Source organism: Carlito syrichta, unplaced genomic scaffold (genome assembly GCF_000164805.1).
Source record: "Carlito syrichta isolate Samal-C Ts95f unplaced genomic scaffold, Tarsius_syrichta-2.0.1 Scaffold302089, whole genome shotgun sequence".
In the NCBI taxonomy this organism is placed as follows: Eukaryota; Metazoa; Chordata; class Mammalia; order Primates; family Tarsiidae; genus Carlito; species Carlito syrichta.
In genome coordinates, this window is record NW_007246185.1 from 205579 (window position 1) to 226079 (window position 20501).

At 40.0% G+C, this 20501-nt stretch overlaps 1 protein-coding gene across 1 annotated transcript in view; it reads right to left on the reverse strand.

Annotated features, from left to right (window-relative positions):
- Positions 1-20501, reverse strand: part of GNA14 (G protein subunit alpha 14) — a 230786-nt gene that overhangs the window by 149339 nt on the left and 60946 nt on the right. The window lies entirely within an intron of this gene.

Sequence of the window (20501 nt, forward strand, 5' to 3'; positions counted from 1 at the left end):
ACTTGGAAGGCTGAGGCGGAAGGATCACTGGAGCCCAGCAGGTCGAGTCTGCAGTGGCTGGGAGCGTGCCACTGCACTCCAGTCTGGGCGACAGAGTGCGACTTCAACTCAAAAAAAAAGTAAAAATAAAAATAATTTTTATATTGATGACATATGAAAGCAATAGAATGTTGGATCAAATAAATAATAGAATATTAAAATCAATCTTACCTATTTTCTTTTTTTTACTTTTTTAATGCAATGATTAGAAAACATAAAATTGCTTATGTGGCTCACATTATATTTCTATTGAATGGTTCTATTTTATTTTATTTTATTTTTTGAGTTGGAGTCTCACTCCTTCGCCTAGGCTGGAGCACAGTGCCACCCCAGTGTCGACCTTCTGGGCTCCAGCGATCCTTCCGCCTCAGCCTTCCGAGTAGTCCAGAACTACAGATGCATGCTATCACACCCGGCTATTTTTTATTTTACTGTGGAGATGAGGTCTCACCAAGTTGCCTGGGCTGGTCTCCAGCCGGCGGTCTCAGGCAATCCATTCGCCTTGGCCTCCTAAAGTGCTGGGATCACAGACTGAGCCACTGAGCCAAATGGTTCTATTTTAAATGATAGATATTTAGGTAACTTACAGTTCATCTGAAATTGCAAAAATGTGCCACAGTGGACATTAGTATACATCAGTGGTTCTCATCAGTGGGCTATTTAGCCCCCCATGGGACATTTGGTGGAGTCTGGAAATATTCTTGGGAGTATAACTGGCATCTATTGTGTCCAGGGATGCTGTAACATCCTACAGCATGCAGGACAGTCTCTCAAAACAAAGAATTGTCTGGCCCCAAATAACAATAGTACTGAGGTAGAGAAACCCAGTTAAGCATGAATCCTTGTCCACAGGTGGGCGTGCTTCTGAAAGTGTATCTTAAGTCATGGAATTACCTGTGCTTCTAAAATTTACACAGACACCACCAAACTGCCCTCCAAAGGGGATACAGCAATCTCCTCTCAGCGGGACATGAGAATATTCATATTCATCTTTAAAGAACAGATAAATAAACCCAGCCTGGAAAAGTTTGAAAGCCTTCAAAATGACCACTAAATATCTAAGTTTTTATTATCACCAAAAGGAATGACAATACAAGGCAAAGTCCCAGAGTTTTAAGTAGTATTTGGAGGTTTAATCTGCCTCCAACCCTTTTAAAAATTGTCTTCCTTAATCCCAGAACATAACTCATTTTGAATTCAGGCATTATTAGTTTATAACTAGTGTATCTCTCTGCTTTTCAACTGTGGACGAAATTTGAATCTTGGGAGAATAATCTTCAACAGTCTTAAATGCTGTGCAAGTTTTAAATAAATTATTTGCATTTGCTTTGCAGCCAAAGCCCTAAGGCTCTGCATGCTTTCCTAGTAAATACTGCCCTTGAAACGACCTTCATGTGCAGAGACTGATAACACAAGTCATGTGCTCAGCCAGGTGTCTGTTCTCAAGCATGCTGTATATTTATTAGCTAGAAACAATCCTGCCAAACAAATCAGCAAGTAGAAATACATCATAGATCTAAATCTGTTATGCAAATCTACAGGTAAAATTTATATGAAATGCACAACTCCTATGCATTTGCATCTTACCTAGTCTTATTTAGAAAGCAAGATTATTGACCTTTGCCAATTTTTAATTTCCATAATTACAAAAATGCACATTTTAGCTAGCATAGCTCATGCTTGGAGTCTTTTGCATGACATTTCAATGTAAGGTACTCTATAGTCATATAGCTCTTCAGGTAAGTTCCAGCCCCTATCAGTTTCCTCTACGTGAACTCCTAATAAAGAACTGATTTGGGCCAGGTTCGGTGGCTCAGCCTGTAATCCCACGCCTTGGGAGGTCGAGGTGAGTGAATTGCCTGTGCCCATGGGTTCGCGACCCGCCTGGGCAACTTGGCGAGACCTCATCTCTACAATAAATAAAAAATAAATAAATAAATAACCAGGCGTGGTAGCATGCACCTGTAGTTCCAGCTACTTGGAAGGCTGAGGTGGAAGGATCACCGGAGCCAGCAGGTCGTCGAGGCTGCAGTGGCCGGGAGCAGCCACTACACTCCAGTCTGAACAACAGAGTGAAACTGATTTGAACTTTCTTCCTGGAGTGAATGTGAATCCTGAATCCATTTGCAGTATGAATGACAGCAAAATTAGATAAGTGCTAGAAATAACTACTCCACAAGATTATGAAGAAAAAAAAAAGTTTTGTGGGGCAGTTTCCAAAGTAAAAGTATTCCATTATGGCCAGCAAAAGTTTGTGATAATGCTCTCCATGTCTTGGTCTACATGGATATGTATTGACTTTCCTATTTTCAGCCTAAACTATTCTAAACAATTAAAAGAAGGGTATGGGGAAGAGAAAAAAGAGGAAGACTAGAAAGAAAAAGGAAGGGCTGGACCTTAAGTTCCCTAAGGATAGAGAGCTGTCTTTCCTGTTTATCACTTTAACTGCAGCTTCCAGAACTGGTTCTGATTCATCTAGTACATCTCAAATACTAAAATAAAAAATTAAGAAAAATAGTTACCCAGGTAAACAAGTATACAGGCTAGATCAAAATTCTGATTCAGAAGCGCAAACGAGGACCTGGCAAATTCTGTGGCATTGGATCAGCTGGTGGGAGTAAGCAGAGGAAGAAACACTGATTGAGCCTTCCCAGGGTGCACGAGTTGGGTAGGGATGCTGAAATCTTTCAGATTCGATCAAGGGGGCTCTCTTTGGGGCTGTCCTGCTCATCATTTACACAGGTCTGCCTTCAAAAACCCATTCACCTGGTCTCGTGAGTGGAGGAAGCCAAGATGCAATTTAGATATCAAAGCTGGACTTCGGAAACCCCAGTGGGATTCATTTTGGAAGACACTGTCATACCACTTCTGAAATCAGCATGGGCCTCTGCTACTTGATATTTTCAGGTGGAAATCCAAATCAGACAAGTTTGCCGATGCCCAGGCAAAAAGATATTTCTATTTAGCCCTGCTTTGATGAGAAACCCAAAACCCATATGTTCCTTCTCTTATTCCGTTAAAGGACTCTACTGCCCTAGATGCATTTTAAGCTGAATATCCAACCTCATGAATTTTTTTTTATTATTATGGGATTAGCAAAAAAAATTTCTTCTCTGCAGAAGATGACTTGAACTAACTCTTGCTAATAATACTTGTTTCAAGTATGCTCTTTCCTTAATCTTGGTAGTGAGGTGATAACTAACAAGAAAGGTCAGGAAATGTGGTCCTGCTAGCATAGGTATAGAGATCAATGGCACCAGGGCTTTCAAGATGGCACAACCAGGGACTTGAGGAGGACAAGATATGCTGCAACTGCTCCTCTCCAGTGCTGGAGGGGCCAGGATTGTCCTGTTCAACAAGTCTCCTGAGCATCTACTATGTGCCAGGAACTGTGAAATGCCTGTGAATTAGAGGGATATGGTTCCTGCTCCCCAGGAGTTTATAGAAGGTGAGGGAGAGACAATCCCGCAGAAGACCACTCAGGGTATCATGAGTGCCACAGACAGGGGTCGCTCCAGTGAAGAATTAAGGTGGAAGAATAAAATGCCAAGGCTACTTGTGGGCTTTCGTTCCTCCCCTGGTTCAATGGACTTGAAGGTCTGTGTCAGGCTCCCTAAACTGAAAGAAGAGCCATCTCTTCTGGAGGGAATGTATGTTTGTTTTACATAAATCACACCGGGAAAAATATCCATAAATTTTGGGACCAAGAATCTTCTTTTGCTTAGTTTTTGTTGTTTGGGGGAAATTGCTTCTTTTTAAGGTAGACAGGAAATATATATATTTCCTTAAATCTAAAACCATTTCCCCCCACATTAACAGCTTTATTGAGATATAATCTACATGCCACGTTTGCCCATTTAATGTCATTGGTCTTTAGTATATTTATTGAGTTGCGCAATCATCACCATACTCTCATTTTAGAACATTTTATCATGTTCTAAAGAAAGAAACCTTATCATGTTCTAAAGAAAGAATCCACAAAAGAAATCTTGTATTCATTAGCAGTGACTACACATCTCCAACACTTCAGTCCAGGCATCCATTAATCTACTTCATGTCTTTATCGATTTGCCTATTCTGGACATCTCCTATGTGGGATCATGTAATCTGTGGTCTTTTGTGACTGACTTCTTTGACTTCATATAATGTTTTTTGAGGTTCATCCGTGTTGTAGCATATATCGGTACTTGGTTTCTTTTTATAGCCAAATGATATTCTGCTGTATGAATATTCCACATTTGGCTTATTAACTCATCAGTTGATGGACATTTGGGTTGTTTCCACTTTTGGCTCTTATGAATAATACTGCTATGAACATTCATGTACAAGTTTTGTGTGGATATGTTTCATGCTCTTGGGTGTATATCTAGGAATGGACTTGCTGGATCATATGGTAGCTCTATGATTTAACCTTGTGTGGAACTGCCAATGTGTTTTCTAAAGCAGTGGCATCATTTTACATTCTCACTCCAAAAGTCTGGGTCCTCAAATTTTAATGTTTCTGCAATCAGGGTACAATTAATAACCCATGTACATTTTTAGTATAGTGGCTTTCATCTTCAATTTAATATAATAAGTTATGTACTAAGATTCAGCTAAGTACTAGCACACCTTAACACTAATTTGCTCTGTGATAGAGGTATTACCTTAATTTATAGAAGAGGAGACTGTCACTCATAAGCAGACCTTGAACAAATATCATAATACCATAAAAGGGCTTGGCAGTAGTGGGAAACTGCCAGGTGAAGGGGGCAGCACACCTCATCAACAAGGGTACCTGCATAATGAACATTTGTATACCTAACCCTGAATTGTGCCCCACATCCTTAAAATAAAAAAATTAAAAAATTTTTTTTTTAAAAAAGGAAACAGGTTCAAAAAATGGGCTATAGTTGTATAGCCACCACTACCGTGGTGGTAATCCTAAGCATTTGAACCTAGGTCAGTTTCTGACAAAATTCAATTTTCTATATTTTCATGCTATTGTTCAAAGATGAGCAAAGGATATATCTTCTATGAGTTCACACTCTCTGAGACAGATACATACATATTTAAATACAAGACAGGTTGTGATAAGTACTAAATACAAATTTTTAATTACTCTGGAGGGGGTAGTGATTAGTTTTGACTGAAGGAATCTTGGAAAGTGTCTTGGGATAAGTGGGATTTAAAGTGGGTCTTATTTGGCAGGTATGGGGAGAACATCCTAAATCAATGTTCTAAGACTGTCCCATTCAGTATGATAGCCACTAACCCCATGTGACATTTGAGCACGTGAAAAGTAGCTAGTTCAATTTAGGAAGTGCTGTAAACTAAATACACACTGGATTTCAAAGACTTATTGTAAAAAATGCATATATAAAATATCTCATTAATGATTTTTTTATTGAGTACATATTAAAATGATGATATTTGTATATATCGGATTAAACAAAACACACTACCAAAATTAAATTCATCTATTTCTTTTTTTTTTTTTCTATTAGCACTATGGTAAATAGAACAATAAAACGATCTGTGTGCTTGGCATTGTATTTCTTTTGGATAGCGCTGCTCTGAGAGATAAAGACAGAGACAAGAGGTAAAATGAGAAACAAACTTGGGAAAGAAGGTAAGGGCAAACGGTTAAGGGTTCAGATGCCTTGAAATGCTGAGTAGTTTTAACTTTGGTCTGGATGTAATAAGGAGTCAAAGGTTTTGAGGAGTGAAAAAGTTAAGTCTGTGCCTTAGAAAGTCTATGTTGGCCACCCCTAGTCAATAAAGATGACTGAGATGACAAGGAAAACTTAAGAACAACCCTCTTCCCCCTAAAACTCATAAAACGTCCCCCTCCAAGCTCATAAAAATGCTAGAGCAAATGTAACACCACAAAAACACATAACCACACTTGGAAGCAGGAAAGGGAACTCCCAGTCACTACAAACGGAAGGAATTAGTTGTCAGAGCAATGGGTCAAGAAGCTCAGGGGTGTCAGAACAGGACACGGGCCATTAGAGCTGGAGGCAGAGGCTTTTTATGTCTGTAGGGAAAAGGAGTCCAGGTCACTGCCCTGCATAGAAATGGACAAGAAATGGACTCACATGTGTAAATCTGGCATTAGAGAAACTCCTCCCAGTGTAAGGACAGACACTTGGAAGAGAGAAAGATAAGACACCAGTGGTGCTGCTTGGTATTTATCCCGATGATCACCATACATTAGATGTATTGAAATATCACTATGCAGCCATATATACACGCAGTTATTATTTGTCAGTTAAAAAATAAAATAAGAGTGAAAAAAAGGAGGGAGAGCCAGGGAGCTAAATGCTGAGCAGAAGTGGAAACAGACAAAGATGAGACCGCTTTTGATCTGGTGATCAGGAGGTTACCCAAGGCCTCTAATAGTGGCTACAATAGAAGAATTCAAGAAGTAGCAATTGTAGACTTCTCTGAAAGATTTAGAAGTGAGAAAGTAAGACTGGGTGTGGTGGCTCATGCCTGTAGTCCCAGCACTTTGGTAGGGCGAGGCGGGAGGATTGCCTGAGCCCAGGAGTTCAAGAACAACTTAGGAAACATAGTGAGATCTTGTCTCTCCAAAAAAATCAAAAAATTAGTTGGGTGTGGTGGCGTGCGTCTGTAGTCCCAGCTACTCAGGAGGCTGAGGTGGAAGAATCTTCAGGCTGTGGTGAGCTATGGTTGTGCCACTGCACTGCAGCCTGGGCAACAGAGTGAGATCCCCAACTCAAAAAAAAAATAAGTGAGAAACTAGAGTGAGCCTACAGATCAAGACAAGAAGCAGGATTGATGAAGGAGTAAAGTTTAAAGAATAATGATCACAGGTGAAGTCAGAAAATGTATGGATGCTGATGTCCACCAGAGGTTCTAAACGCTACTCATGTAAGTACAGTGCTACTCTGCAGTGGGAGCACTGGTGGCTGAGAGCATGTGAGACAGTTTGGTGCCACCTGTTAAGACCGAGAGGAAGGACTCCCCAAGAATGCTGGGTGGTGGCAGGGAGGCCCTGGCTGTCATCCAACTTCCATCTCGTCACTTTCCCTGGAAGCAGCCTAGGATCAGAAGTTGCCCAGGACTAAGTGAACAAAAGTGCCCACAGAAGGCTGAAGAAATGAAGCCCTGGCTAAGAATCCTGAATGGGTATGGAGAAAAGGGAAACCAAAACTACAGGAACAGACTGGGAGGTTAGAAGGAGGCTGAGGAATAGAGACCAGGTCCAGAAAAATACAGCATAGGGCAAAGGCCAGTCTGTCCAGCTCCATATTACAGTCAGTTAATGGTCAAATGATAAATACTAACTTTGTTATTTTTATTTATACCCAACAGCTTAGTCATTAAAGTAGATGAGAAGCATTACAATTACTTATGTATTTATTTATTTGAGTCAGGGTCTCATTCTGTCACCCACGCTGGAGTGCAGTGGCACAGTCATGGCTCACTGCAGAGGCTGGAGTGCTGTGGCACAATCATGGCTCACCGCACCTCCACCTCCCGGGTTCAGGCGATCTTTCCACAACAGCCTTCCAAGTAGCTGGGACCACAGATGTGCACCACCATGCCTGGAATAAGTTTTGGATTCTTTATAGAGACGAGGTCTCACTATGTTGCCTAGATTGGTCTCAAGTTCCTGGGCTAAAGCTATTCTCCTGCCTCAGTCTCCCAAGGTGCTGGGATTACAGGCATGAGCCACTGTGCCCAGTCATTATGTCAATTTATAAATGAGAAAAGGCAGAAATATTAAAAGTGATGTTGCCGGGGGTTTTCTTTCCATTCTTTTGCTTTTCAGTTCTCATGATTCATCATTTAATCTTTCTGGTGTTCCTTTGTTGTGCCATATTTTGGGAAATGCAAATATGCAGAATATGAAAAAGGAAAAGAAAGTAAAATGTACATTTTTTGTTACCTGAGACTTAAACCTATACTCTAAGAATTCTATTTCAGTCAACTCAAGGCCTCTGTTTATAGACAAGCCAAGAAAATAGTCACTGACCCTTTCTGCAATGAAGAAAGTCGAGATTCCTTGACTTTGGTACAAGGGTGTTGCATTATAAGAGGATCTGTGTTTTCACTTGAGCATATTTATACTATGTACATGTTGGTATTCTAGCAATGTTGAAGAGTAACTGAGAATGAAGGCTGAGACCAAAAGGCTTAGCAGGGCATCCTGAACAGGGTGAATAGAAATGCCCAAGAGAACTTTCTAGGTTAAGCAGAAAAGTCAAGTCAAAAATTGCAAGTTGGTCTTCATTGGCAGTGAGTGACTTTTTGAGCCAGCAAGTTATAAGGCACTGAAGAAAGGACAATTACTGTGACAACAAGAATCTTTCCCATGAGAAATAGATTAAGAGAAGGAATCACAGACCTAATCTATAGGGAATAAGAACTGTAAAATGCATTAATGAAGTATGTAGACTGGAAAATGATATCCGAAAAATTATCCAGACAAATCTTATATTTTTCTCTTTCTTGGGTTAGTCCTACCTTTTGACATTTCTCTTTATAGAATACATAACAAGACACTAATTTCAAGTTGGCTTCCAAAGGTATTTTAGAAAAGACGGCTTTGTTTCAATGTGTAATAAACTGATCTGTGACTCATGGTCCAGTTTTTAAAAATGTTTATATCAGAATTACAATCTGTAATTAGGAACTGAAATTAACTAGTAAACAAATTTTAAAAATCAAATTAGTTTGAATTAACCAATGTAATCAAGTCTATCAAAAAATTAAATATTTTTAAAGCAATAATTAGTTTAAAAGTCATCCCACATCTTGAAAATCTTGCAAAAACTTGCTGTCTGCACATCTCCTGGGAAATCTGCACATTTTTAAATGAGGTTAGGCCAGATCCAATTAGGACGTTCCTAAATGCTTTTGGGTCATAATCTAATAAGTTGCAGCAATAATTTACTAAATGTTTCACTGTGGCTTCATGGAGATAGTACTGGAGGTAGACAAGCAAACGTCTACAAAACGAGGTAATTAGGAGTTGCAGAAATAAGCCACAAATAATAAGCTAACAACACACTGTTGGTGCTAAATAAATACTTAGTGATATCTCAGCTAAAATTAGATGATAAGTTACTTTAATACTCTGCTTGAAAATTATTCTTATCAGTCCTTGATTTCTTCCAAGGAATAATCTATTAATTTTTCTGCATAAAGGATACTGCGTTGCAGGAGAAGGACACATTAAGAATAAAGTACTAGGTTTCAGCTTCTACTGGGGTACAACTGATCTATGCTCAAGCAATAAATACAAATAAGCTAGCTCCATTTTTCCAGGGCATCTGCAGACCCCAAGATCTAGGGATAGAGAAGGCAAGGAATGAGCGGAGATCTTGCATCAAAATCTCTAAACAGGGGCCTGGTAGGGAGACTCACGCCTGTAACCCCAATGCTTTGGGAGGCCAAGACAGGAGGATCGCTTGAGGACAGGAGTTTGAGACCAGCCTGGGCAGAACCCAGTCTCTACAAAAATATTTTAAGATTACCTGGGTGTGTTGGCATGTGCCTATAGTTTCAGCTACTTAGCTGACTGAGTGGGAGGATCACCTGAGCCCAGGAGTTAGGGGTTACAGTGAGCTATGACAGCACCACTGTACTCCAGCCTGGGCAACAGAGTGAGACTCTGCCTCTAAAACAACAACAGCAACAGCAAACCTCTAAGTGGGGACTAGGATGCTAGATACCAAATCAAGAACCTTGGCAAAGTTCAAAGACAGTCAGTGACCAGAAACAATTAAACTTTTGTACCACTGAAGCACTACACTTTGTTTTCATAACCTCTATCTGCTTCTCTGTGGTTATATACCAGAGACTGGGGGAAACTGGGGATGGCATGCAACTACCTCCACCTTAGAGACAAGGAAGACAGAAGGGAAGGCAACAAGCAAGGAGTTTAGTAAACAGTAACTACTGTACTATCATTATGTATCTATGTGTCTTTATGTATCCCAAAATGTGACGTTGTAAACTACAATTATACACAATATAGTTTATTTATTTTATAAAAAGAGAGTACCTGCAGGAAATACAGGGGAGCACGTTTTCACCAAATATAAACAAGGGCATAGCCTTGAAGCTGGTATCAGCAACAAGGCTATCAAGTTGGACCTGGAGAATATTTAGGGTGGGAAGAAAAAGGCATGAAGAAAGTAAGGTCTAGAGAAATCATTACTTTCAGCAATTTACCTTTGAGTTGAAGAAGTTATTTGTTTGGTAATTTCAAGTGAAATGAAGGGTTTTGTTTTGTTTTTGTACTGATTGCCGCTGGGTTGAGACAGGTGGTTAAATATACATGATAATTTATAGCTAATAATGATTAATGGAATAAAAAGCATTTGTACAACTTAGAATTTATATATTATAGATACTGTTTCTTTTAATACTTTAAATGTATAGGAATATAAGGATTCATATACATACATTTTCTTCTCTCACTTTAAAATGGGTGGGTGTCATAAGGATTGTTCCTCATCAACTTACACCATCAGGAACATTCGTTAATCTTTTAGAGGCTCATTATGTGAAATTACCAATGATCAACACATCAGATCAGCTCTGAAATCTCAGTCGCTTAATGTAATAAAGGCTTATTTTTAATTTATACTCAGTCTCCTGCGGGTAAACTTCCGTGTTGAAGTATGCTATCTGTGGCATGTGGCCTCCAACACTGGTGCAACAAAAACAAGGATGGGGGAAGAGGGGGGGGGGGAAGCATGTGAGCTCTTATTTGCCTTGTCCCAGAAGGACATGTCTCCTCAGCATCACATGGCTCTAGAAAAAACTGTGAGGGAAGTGGAAAGACATAGGGTACACAAAGAATACTTGGTGAGCACTGCTGTTTGCCATACAACTTCTAAAGAAAGAGGAATCAACCAGATATACCTCCCTGTTGGGGTAAAGTAAATAACATCACTAAGGAAACTTTTCAAGAGAATGGTCTGAAATTTTTAAGCTTAGCTGGAGACAGAAGACAATGACTCCACACTTCATGCTCTTACTCAGTGTTCAAAGTTAAGACTTGGGCACAGACAAGGAACAGAAGGTTACTGCTAGGGCCCCATTTGATTTCAAATCTGGTTATTCTTGGTTTTTATGCAAGTTTATCAGCTTCAAGTTCAATGGTATAAAAACTAGATATTGCTTTCTGCTAGAATGGGGGACTCCTATTGAGAGATCAAATTTGCCTAAACTTAGCACATGATAAAAAATTACTTCCGGGTCTTACTTTAAAGTAGTGTTTATTAGCCCTTGTAAATTGAAATCACCTGAAGATTTTCTTTTTTAACTGTTGATGTCTGTGTCCCATTCTAGGCTAATTGAGTTACAATGACTAGGGATAGGCCCAGGTAATGATTTTGTTTTTATGCAACCAGGGTAATTCTCGGAGGTAGTTAAGGTTGAGAAGCTCTATTGTAGAACTAAATCCACCTCAGTTCCTAGAAAAAGCCACTCTCTGTTGGTTTTAAGTCTGAGAAGCTTTAAAAAATATCAGTGCCTGGGACCCACCTCAGATATTCTGATTTAATTGATCAGATTAGTGGGGGCCGGGTGTTGGAATATTTAAAGTTCTTCATGTGATTTTAATGTGAAGCCAAGTATAAGAACTACTGTTTTATGTCAACACAGCTATCCCTAAACTCTCTTCCCTTATCAGACTAGAGGTGGCAAGACCAAAATTGGGGAAATGTGTGGGGAGGGGGTTGTAATTGGCACCTGATGCTATCCATGGTGCTGAAGTATTGTTGCAATAATTTTTTTTTTTTTTTTTGCTGTTCAAATGATTTATTTTATTTAAAAGTAACTTATTTTTATTTATTTTATTTTTTATTTTGGGATTTTGGGTACAAGTGAGGACTTACTACTACATAAGTAGGTTGCATGCAGGTGGTGCAGTTTGGGCTTCTAGCTGGCCCTCTTGTTTAAAATAATGAAATATAAAATGTTCTACTGTGGCATATTTTAAAATTGAGATGGCTAGGCACAGAACTACTTTTCTTCAGGGTTTTGGTTCATAGGGTACACAAAGAATTATGGCTTGTTAAAAGAGAGACTGAGGGGTATGAGGGGGTGAAAAAGAAAGCTGTTGAAAGAGAGGAAGCTTTGCTCTTTATCCAGAGAAAAGATAGGGCAAAGATCAAGATAGTTATGTGGTACTCTTGGGAAATCCACATGCTTTTTACTTTTAGCTAATAATAGTGTACTGAAAAAATTTTAAAGTTTGGATTAGCAGAATTTTTTTTAAAAAATCAGATGCTTTACATCCCACCTAAAACTTTATAGCATAAATGTTTATAGTTTTCTTTTTATGCCTAAGAAGATAGAAGTGACTTCATTTGGTAAAGAGCCTATTTTCATAGAATAATCTCTTCATTTTTTTAAAGCAAAGGCAATTTATTTGAGTTTGCTAGAGCAAGGGACTCAGCCACCATTGCTTGTGTCTGGCAGTGACTCCAAGGCAGGCAGAGGAGTGGGAAGATGTCTTTGTGGATAAAAGGGAAAAGAAGCTTCAGGAGGCTGTTGGGCTGGGGAGGATGGAGAAACACCTACCAAGAAGGGAGCTTTCTATGTGATATGTTGAGGTATATGTTTGGCTTTCTCTGATTGGTCCCAAATTGGAAGTAAGGACAATAATTAGGGAAGTTCTCAGTTGTTCATCAAATCCTGGCCATTCTGGGACAATTGTGACAGAAGTTATTGTTTGGCTCCCTGGATAGTCACTAGAAACCAGTTTAACTTGCAGCAGGCTGGCTTCCTGGGCTGGCTATTATAGAGAAGGGGGCCAGTTTCCCGGGTACACTGTTGCAGGATGTGGGCCAGAGTTCTATTGTTAAAGATGGACTGCCCATTGCCTATTTGTCTATTCAGTCTCTTAGAGGCCAGAAAAGTCTTAAGTTTGCTACTGTCCCTCTGAGCTTTAGGGTATGGCCTTCTAGCTCTGCAGAGATGATTTTATATGTGTATTTTTTAAAATTTATTTTATTATAAAGATGTTGGGTACAAGTCAGGATTAGGTATGTGAAGTTTGGATGTTCAACTAGTCCTCTCTTCCCTAGTTTAGGATCAGGTAACCTAAGTGGGTGACACCTCCCTGCCCCACCACCATGGCAGTGTTCCACTATAGTAGATCCCTCTCTTGTAGCATTGTGGTAAATGTTCAGGACCCACTTATGAATAAGAACATGTGGTATTCAGTTATTTGTTTTTGAGTATGATGGACTCTAAATCCATTCAATTTGCTGCAAAGTCCAAATTTTGTCCTTCTTTATGGAAACTCCATCATGTATCACACTCCATCATGCATATGTATCACATTTTCTTTATCCAGTCCACTTTCAATGGGTAGCAGGGTTGGTTCCATGTTTTTGCTACTGTGAATAGTTTGTGTTTGTGCTGCAATAAACATGCATGTGCAAGTATCTTTTTTGTAGAATGATTTGAGTTTCTCTGGATATATTCCGGAGGAGAAATGCTGGGTCCCATGGAAGGTCATTTTCCAGGTCTTTTAAAAATAACCACACTGTTTTCCATAGAGGCTGAGTTAGTTTACACTCCCACAAGCAATGTAGAAGCATTTCCTCTTCTCTGCATCCTCTCCAGCATCTGTTACTTTTTGATTTATTAATCATAGCCATCCTTACTGGAGTTAGGTAGTATCTCAGTGTCATTTTGATTTGCATTTCCCTGATGATTAGTGAAGCTGAGTATTTTTTCATGTATCTGTTTGCTGTTCATATGTCTTCTTTTGAGAAATGTCTATTCATGTCTTTGCTCATTTTTTTAATAGGGCTGTTTGATTTTTTTCTTTTCCACTTGTTTGAGATCCTTGTAGATCCTGGATATTAGGCCTTTGTCAGATGTACAGTTAACAAATATTTTTTCCCCATTCTTTGGGCTGTCTCCCCACTCTCTTGATGGTTTCTTTTGTTGTGCAAAAATTTTTCAGTTTGATGAGGTCCCACTTGTCTATCTTATCTCTATGGCTTACACTTTTGGTGTCATGATCAAGAATTTGTTGCCTATTCCAATGTGCATAAGGGTATCTCTTGTGTTTTCTTCAAAGAGCCTTGTAGTTTGAGGTTTTATGTTTGGGTCTTTAATCCATTTAGAGTTGATTTTTGTATATGGTGATAGGTAGGGGTCCTGTTTCATTCTTCTGCATGTGGTCAGCCAGTTTTCCCAACACCATTTGCCAAATAAGGTCTCCTCTTCCCAGTGGTTGTTATTGATGGCTTTGTCAAAGATGAATTGGTCAAGAGATGGAGTTTTTGCTTGGGGAATCTCTATTCTGTTCTATTGATCTATATGCCTGTTCTTGTACCAGTACCAGGCTGTTTTGATTATTGTAGCCTTATAGTACATAAAGTCTGGAAGTGTGATACCTCCCATTTTGTTTATTTTGCTGAGGATTGTTTTGGCTATTTGTGCTCTTTTTTGTTTCCATATGAGTACCATCACTGAAGATTTTTAGTTCATACATTTGCTTTATAAAAAGGAGTTCACATGGTGTTAGAATCTCATGATTGGACATCACCTAAGGATTGTTTCTCACCTTTCCCTTCATATTATTTACAACATTATCACAATTAAGTTGACCAGTCATTAATTAATTAATTAATTTATTTATTTATCTATTTTGAGTTGGAGTCTGCCTCTGTCTCAACCTGCTGGGCTCAGGCCATTCTCCTGCTTCAGCTTTCCAAGAAGCTGGAAATACAGGTGTGCAGCTCCACTCCTGACTCATTTTGTTTTATTTATTGTAGAGATGAAGGCTCACCAAATTGCCCAAGCTGGTCTAGAATCCCTAGGTTCAGGCAATCCTCTCGCTTCTGCCTCATCCCTCACAAAGTGCTAGGATTACAGATGTGAGCCACTATACCCGGTTTCTTCTTTTTTCCATGGTCTAAAAATCTACAATCATTCCCTCCAACTTTTATGGAGCTATATGTCTCATGACTAGATACAACAACAACTCAGTAACAAATGGGTTGGATGAATGCTATAAACCTTCCCCAATGTATGACTGTTCTCAGAAATAGAGAAAATGTTTTCCAGAGTAAATAATGTTATGAAAATATAAGCCTGATCTGCTAACCTCAAAATGTCAAACATCTGAACCCTACCTTATTAGCAAATAGCTTAGAGATGTATTTCTCTTCCTTGCTCAACTCTAGCATTTCCCATGAGGCAGTGGCTTGTGTATGCACAGAAATCTAATAAACCACATGGAAACATCCTTTGAAACAGTTACATTCCTCTGCAAGTCATTGAAAATTCAGGGCTTTAGGCTAGACAACAAAGGCACTTGTTAATATGCAGATCCAATAGCCATTTGAAGAGTTAATGGAGGAAAAAAATCCCTTATCTTCAGTAGAAATTACTACAGAACTCATTTTATTTACTACCAAGCTATATGAGCTTGGTTGGACACCTGAAATTACTACTTTGGGGTAAACACTTTCTGAAACATCCCATATTTCAGAGAAAGAATTCCGGATAAATCCCACCACCTAAATGAAAGTTCAGAATTTGGTTAATTTGGTTAGTATAACAATAAAACAAAGTTCAGCAATCAAACTTCAGTTTATCTTGCATCTATACAGACATTTAATGAGTGGCTCTCATGGACTCAAGTTGTGTAATGAATTCAGGTCAAGGATGCTTTAAAAAATGAACAAATCTATCCATTCTACAATGGTAGGGCAACCCTTCCTCTAGGACTGTCATCAGTGAGACAAGACTTCTGTTTGCAAAAGGGGCTTTCAGGAGCTAGTTTATCCATCAACACAATTAGAATTTTTTAGTGTAGCCTTCTTAATTTCTGATATTCCCTATCTACAGATTAAACACATTGAGAACCTTCTTATTTACTGACAATTTTCTTTTGTTTTTGTTCTTTTTTTTAGTTGGAGTCTCACTCTGTCACCCAGACTGGCGTGCAGTGGCCTCTCCCGGCCACCGCAGCCTCAGCCTGCTAGGCTCCGGCGATCCTTCCGCCTCAGCCTTCCAAGTAGCCGGAATTACAGGCATGCGCTACCACGCCCGGCTGATTTTTTAATTTATTATAGAGATGAGGTCTCGCTGCCCAGGCGGGCCTTGAACCCGTGGGCTTAGGCAATCCACTCACCTCAGCCTCCCAAAGGCGCGGGATTACAGGCTGAGCCACCGAGCCCTGTTTACTGACCATTTTCAAAGAGGGGTCTGTAGAATCTAGAAACAGGAAGGAAGAAAGATTTGAAGGAGGTACTTGGGAATTATTCTGCCTACTATCAGGGTCCCAAAGGGCTGTTTTGATGGTAAACTCATAACTTCCTCAGGCTCTGGTTGATTCCAGGACCCCAGACGGTTGGTTCTGCCACTCACACAGTTCTATAGTAAACTTGTTTTTCCCATCAAATGATCTCAAAACTTGTTCTCCAAAGAGTCATGTTTTTTATGGAAGTAAACAAATCATAACTCCTCTCTCACCATTTAAGAGTTCGTTTTACTTCAGTGTGAAGACACTCAGCATCAGAACCCATAGACAAGAGGCCAGAGGTTATGAAGTGAAACAATGAATGATCTTGGCAACAAGATTAGGTCTTGCTTGGCTTTTATCTTAGGATCATTGGGTCTGCCCTGCATCAGTAGCTTTGTGGTTTAAATCTCTCATATAACTCTAGAAACTCTATTATGTCTAGGGCCATGACAGTTTTATATTGCTCGAAAAACTTGTTCAGAACTTGTTCTACATTGTGCTTCCAATATGACTCAACTGTTGGAATAGGTACAATGGTGAAAAATATCAATATATAACTTGAAAAGAACATGTTTAGTCACATGTTACCACAGTCTTGAGATATAGATGAGCACAAGCTGTCTCAAAACTCATAAAATATTAAAAATTGAATGAGGATAAAAACAATATTTTCATGCAAGTCTATCCAGAGCCTCAGTATAAAGAGTGATGACAGTCCTTCCGACACTTATCTCACTTAAAACCTTATCCTCATGTAATATTTCCCATATTGTAGATTAGTTGAAATCCTCAAGCACCTCATTTCTGCACACATTTTTCTTTATGAAGAAATGGGCTTCAAACACAAAGAGGATTCATTACCAAAAAAAGGGAATGAACCTACCGGGCAAGAGGGGTGGAAACTGTAAGTCTACCTAAAATACTCCAGCAAAATTGAAATGCACAGTCTTCATTAATGATAAATCCTTAAATAGTCAGGCCTGGTGGCTCACACCTTTAATCCCAGCACTTTGGGAGGCCAAGGAGCAAGGGTTGCTTGAGCCCAGGAGTTTGAGACCAGCCTGGGAAACATGGTGAGATCTCACCTCTATAATAAATCAAAAAATTAGCCAGGTAGGGGGGCACATGACTGTAATCCCAGCTACTTGGGAGGCTGAGGTGAAAGGATCACCTGAGCCCAGGAGATCAAGGCTATGGTGAGCCATGATGGTGCCACTTCACTCTAGCCTAGGCAACAGAGTGAGCCCCAACTCAGACAAACAGACAAACAAATAATCCAACTGACTTGCATCCGAAACACAGACTTACGGGCCTAGAGAATGCTGTGGCCTCTGACTATAGGGTGACACTGGCTATGACATCTGGAGCAACTGCTAAACTATTGCCTCTGCCCTGTTCTCGGAGTCATTCAGCCCTGGAGGCTGGGAATGAGACGCATGAGAGGGGATAAGGTTTTTCCTACCCAGAATCTCTGAGGTCCAGGGCTGTAGTCCCACCCTGTGACTTTCCTATAAAATGGAATACCAGAACATGTGGCTGACCCTCATGTACTGTGAACCAGTAAGGGGTCTTCACTCAAAGGCTCAGTGCAAAGGGGCGAAGCAGGTGGAGTTGACAGTTGTCTTCAGGTGAGAAGATATTGCCAACGCGACCAACTCACTCACTCTCACATACCTCAACTATTCTCCCACACTCAAATTCTACTGGGACTAGAAGTTCTAGAAAGTTGCCTCAAATTCTGCCCTCCTCCAACAATAGACAGGGACAGAGATTTGGAACCAAGGACCAGTTGCTTGTCCAAGCTGGTACTGGTTCTGGTTTCATGATCCTTCGGTGACCCTGAGGCACGTTCTTTCAATTTCCCAGGAATCAAGTTTCTCCAGTTTCATAAAGTGATGTAAGCTCTGCAAATCAGAGCAAATCTTGATGTCAGCAAGAATCTGGTCTCGGGCTTTTCAAAGACCTATTGTTCTTCCTTCAGCCCTGGGAAGGTTTTTTTTCATGGCATGCCAACTAGACTCCAAATTCTCCCCCAGATACAGAAATTTCGATGACAGTCTTCCTAAAAGATGCAGAAATTGGTTGGATTTTAGAAGTTTACTTTGGGTCGGCTGATTCATTTACTTAAGTCAATGGCAAGTACTAACTCGTTCAATTGTGAAGTGTTTGGACCGAAATTATTGCTAACGGTGATGTTTTATGTACTTTCTGGCAACGTCCCTTCCTCACTAGGTGATTCATTTCTATCCTTCTCTACATTTCTCTTGGAGGTACACTTCTATCCAGTCATTTATTCATTGAAAATCTGTTAAACACCTATTACAAGGCCTTTGGGAATTTTTGCCTTCCTTTGGCAATTTTAGTCTGGTTGGAAATATTGGTCAACTTGTGGCTTCCTTCCATTCTCATTTAATATATAACATTTAACTAGGGTGACAGTATATCCTGCTTTGCTTGGGATAGTCCTGGCTCATGTCTATTGTGTGGGTATAGCTCTTACAGTGCCCACTTTCACTCAGACTATCTCATTTCAAATAATAAATTATCATTATGGTCACCCTAAAGATTACTAGATCTAACTGCAGCTCTCATAGACTTTGTGTAGAGTCTGTGTCATGGCAGGGTGTGGAAGGGGAAGGACCCGTGTTTACAGGAACTACATGAAACCTTGGTCACGTGCTAGGCTGAGACTGGCTATGAAGGAAACCATGAAATTGCTGCCACCTTTTCAGAAGCATGTTTGGAATCTGTTTTTTTCAGGGATAATCTAACAGAGGAGAGCACAGATTCCATAGCTAGACTTTCTGGCATTGCCATTTCCTAGCTATGTACCATTGGCAAGTAATCTGTGTGCCTCAGTTTCCTCATATGTAAAGTGAAGATAATAACGGTGCCTATTGCATGAGGTTGTTGTGAAGATAACAGGAATCGAAGTACATAGCACACCCAAAGTGCCCATGAAGTGTTTTCTGCCACAAATGATAGCCCTGGATTCAGAGACTGGTCCCAGACAATGACCTGCTGGCTAGACACACAGGAGGTCCATTTTTAAAGGAATCTAGTACAAAAGACTTTGGTATGAGTATTGGCAAAATCAGCCTAATCAGATTCTCTCTTTTAGGAAATAAATGCCTGACAAACAAAGCAAGTCACTGAAGTTGAATCTCAAATGACAAGGAACTCCTGTTCCCACAGTTTGGCCCAGGCACAGAATCCTAGGACCCAGTGTGCCTGAACACCCAGAAAAAGAAGACTTTCACCCCACATGGACTCTTGTTATAATCCCCCATCACCCGACTTCATCTGTTGGTGGCTCTCCTCTGCCATCTTAAATAAATATCGGGGGAATAAGCAAAAGCTTAATTCACAGATGAAGAGATTATAAACCAAAAATAAAATTCTATGCCCCTCAGCTAGCTGAATGGACTGTCTTGGAGCCAAGGGAAACCTGAAAAACTAAATTCCAAGGCATGATGGGAAAGAAGGTCAGACACGCCTCATAATGCCCCCTCCCTTTTGGAGTTTAGACATACTGACTAACATTAACATTAAAACAAAGATAATAGCCAGGAGTGGCGGCTCACGCCTGAAATCCCAGCACTTTGGGAGGCAGAAGTGAAAGTATTACCTGAGCCCATGGGTTCGAGACCAACCTGGCAACATGGTGAGACCTTGTCTCCACAATAAGTGAAAAAATTAACTGGGCATGGCGGCACATGCCTGTGATTCTAGCTACTTGGAAGACTGAGGCAGAAGGATTGTCTGAGCCCAGTAGGTTGAGGCTGCAGTGGCCGTGAGCGTGCCACTGCACTCCAGCTTGGGCGACAGAGTGAGACTCCTACTCAAAAAAAACAAAAAACCCAGAGATCCTAAGACTGACAAAACAGACTCTGTGACAATAAGATACCAAATTCAAACCTCGCTCTGGAACAGAATCATATAACAGAGAGCAGCCCCTGAAGGAAATAAATTTATTTTACCTCAAAATATATTTATTTGACATATTTTGGAATGGCCCTGCAAAGCCATCTCTTAGGAAAATTTGCATCTATAGAGACTCTCCTTGCCTAGGTCTTTCCAGATCCAGAAGAGATTCAATCAAGATTCTGAAACCATTAAGTCCCCCCAAAAGCTCTGAAGCCTGCTACTTAGAGGCTTCATCTATATAACAAAAACTTTGGCTTCCACAACCCTTCTTATCTTAAGCATTTATTTCTACTGACTT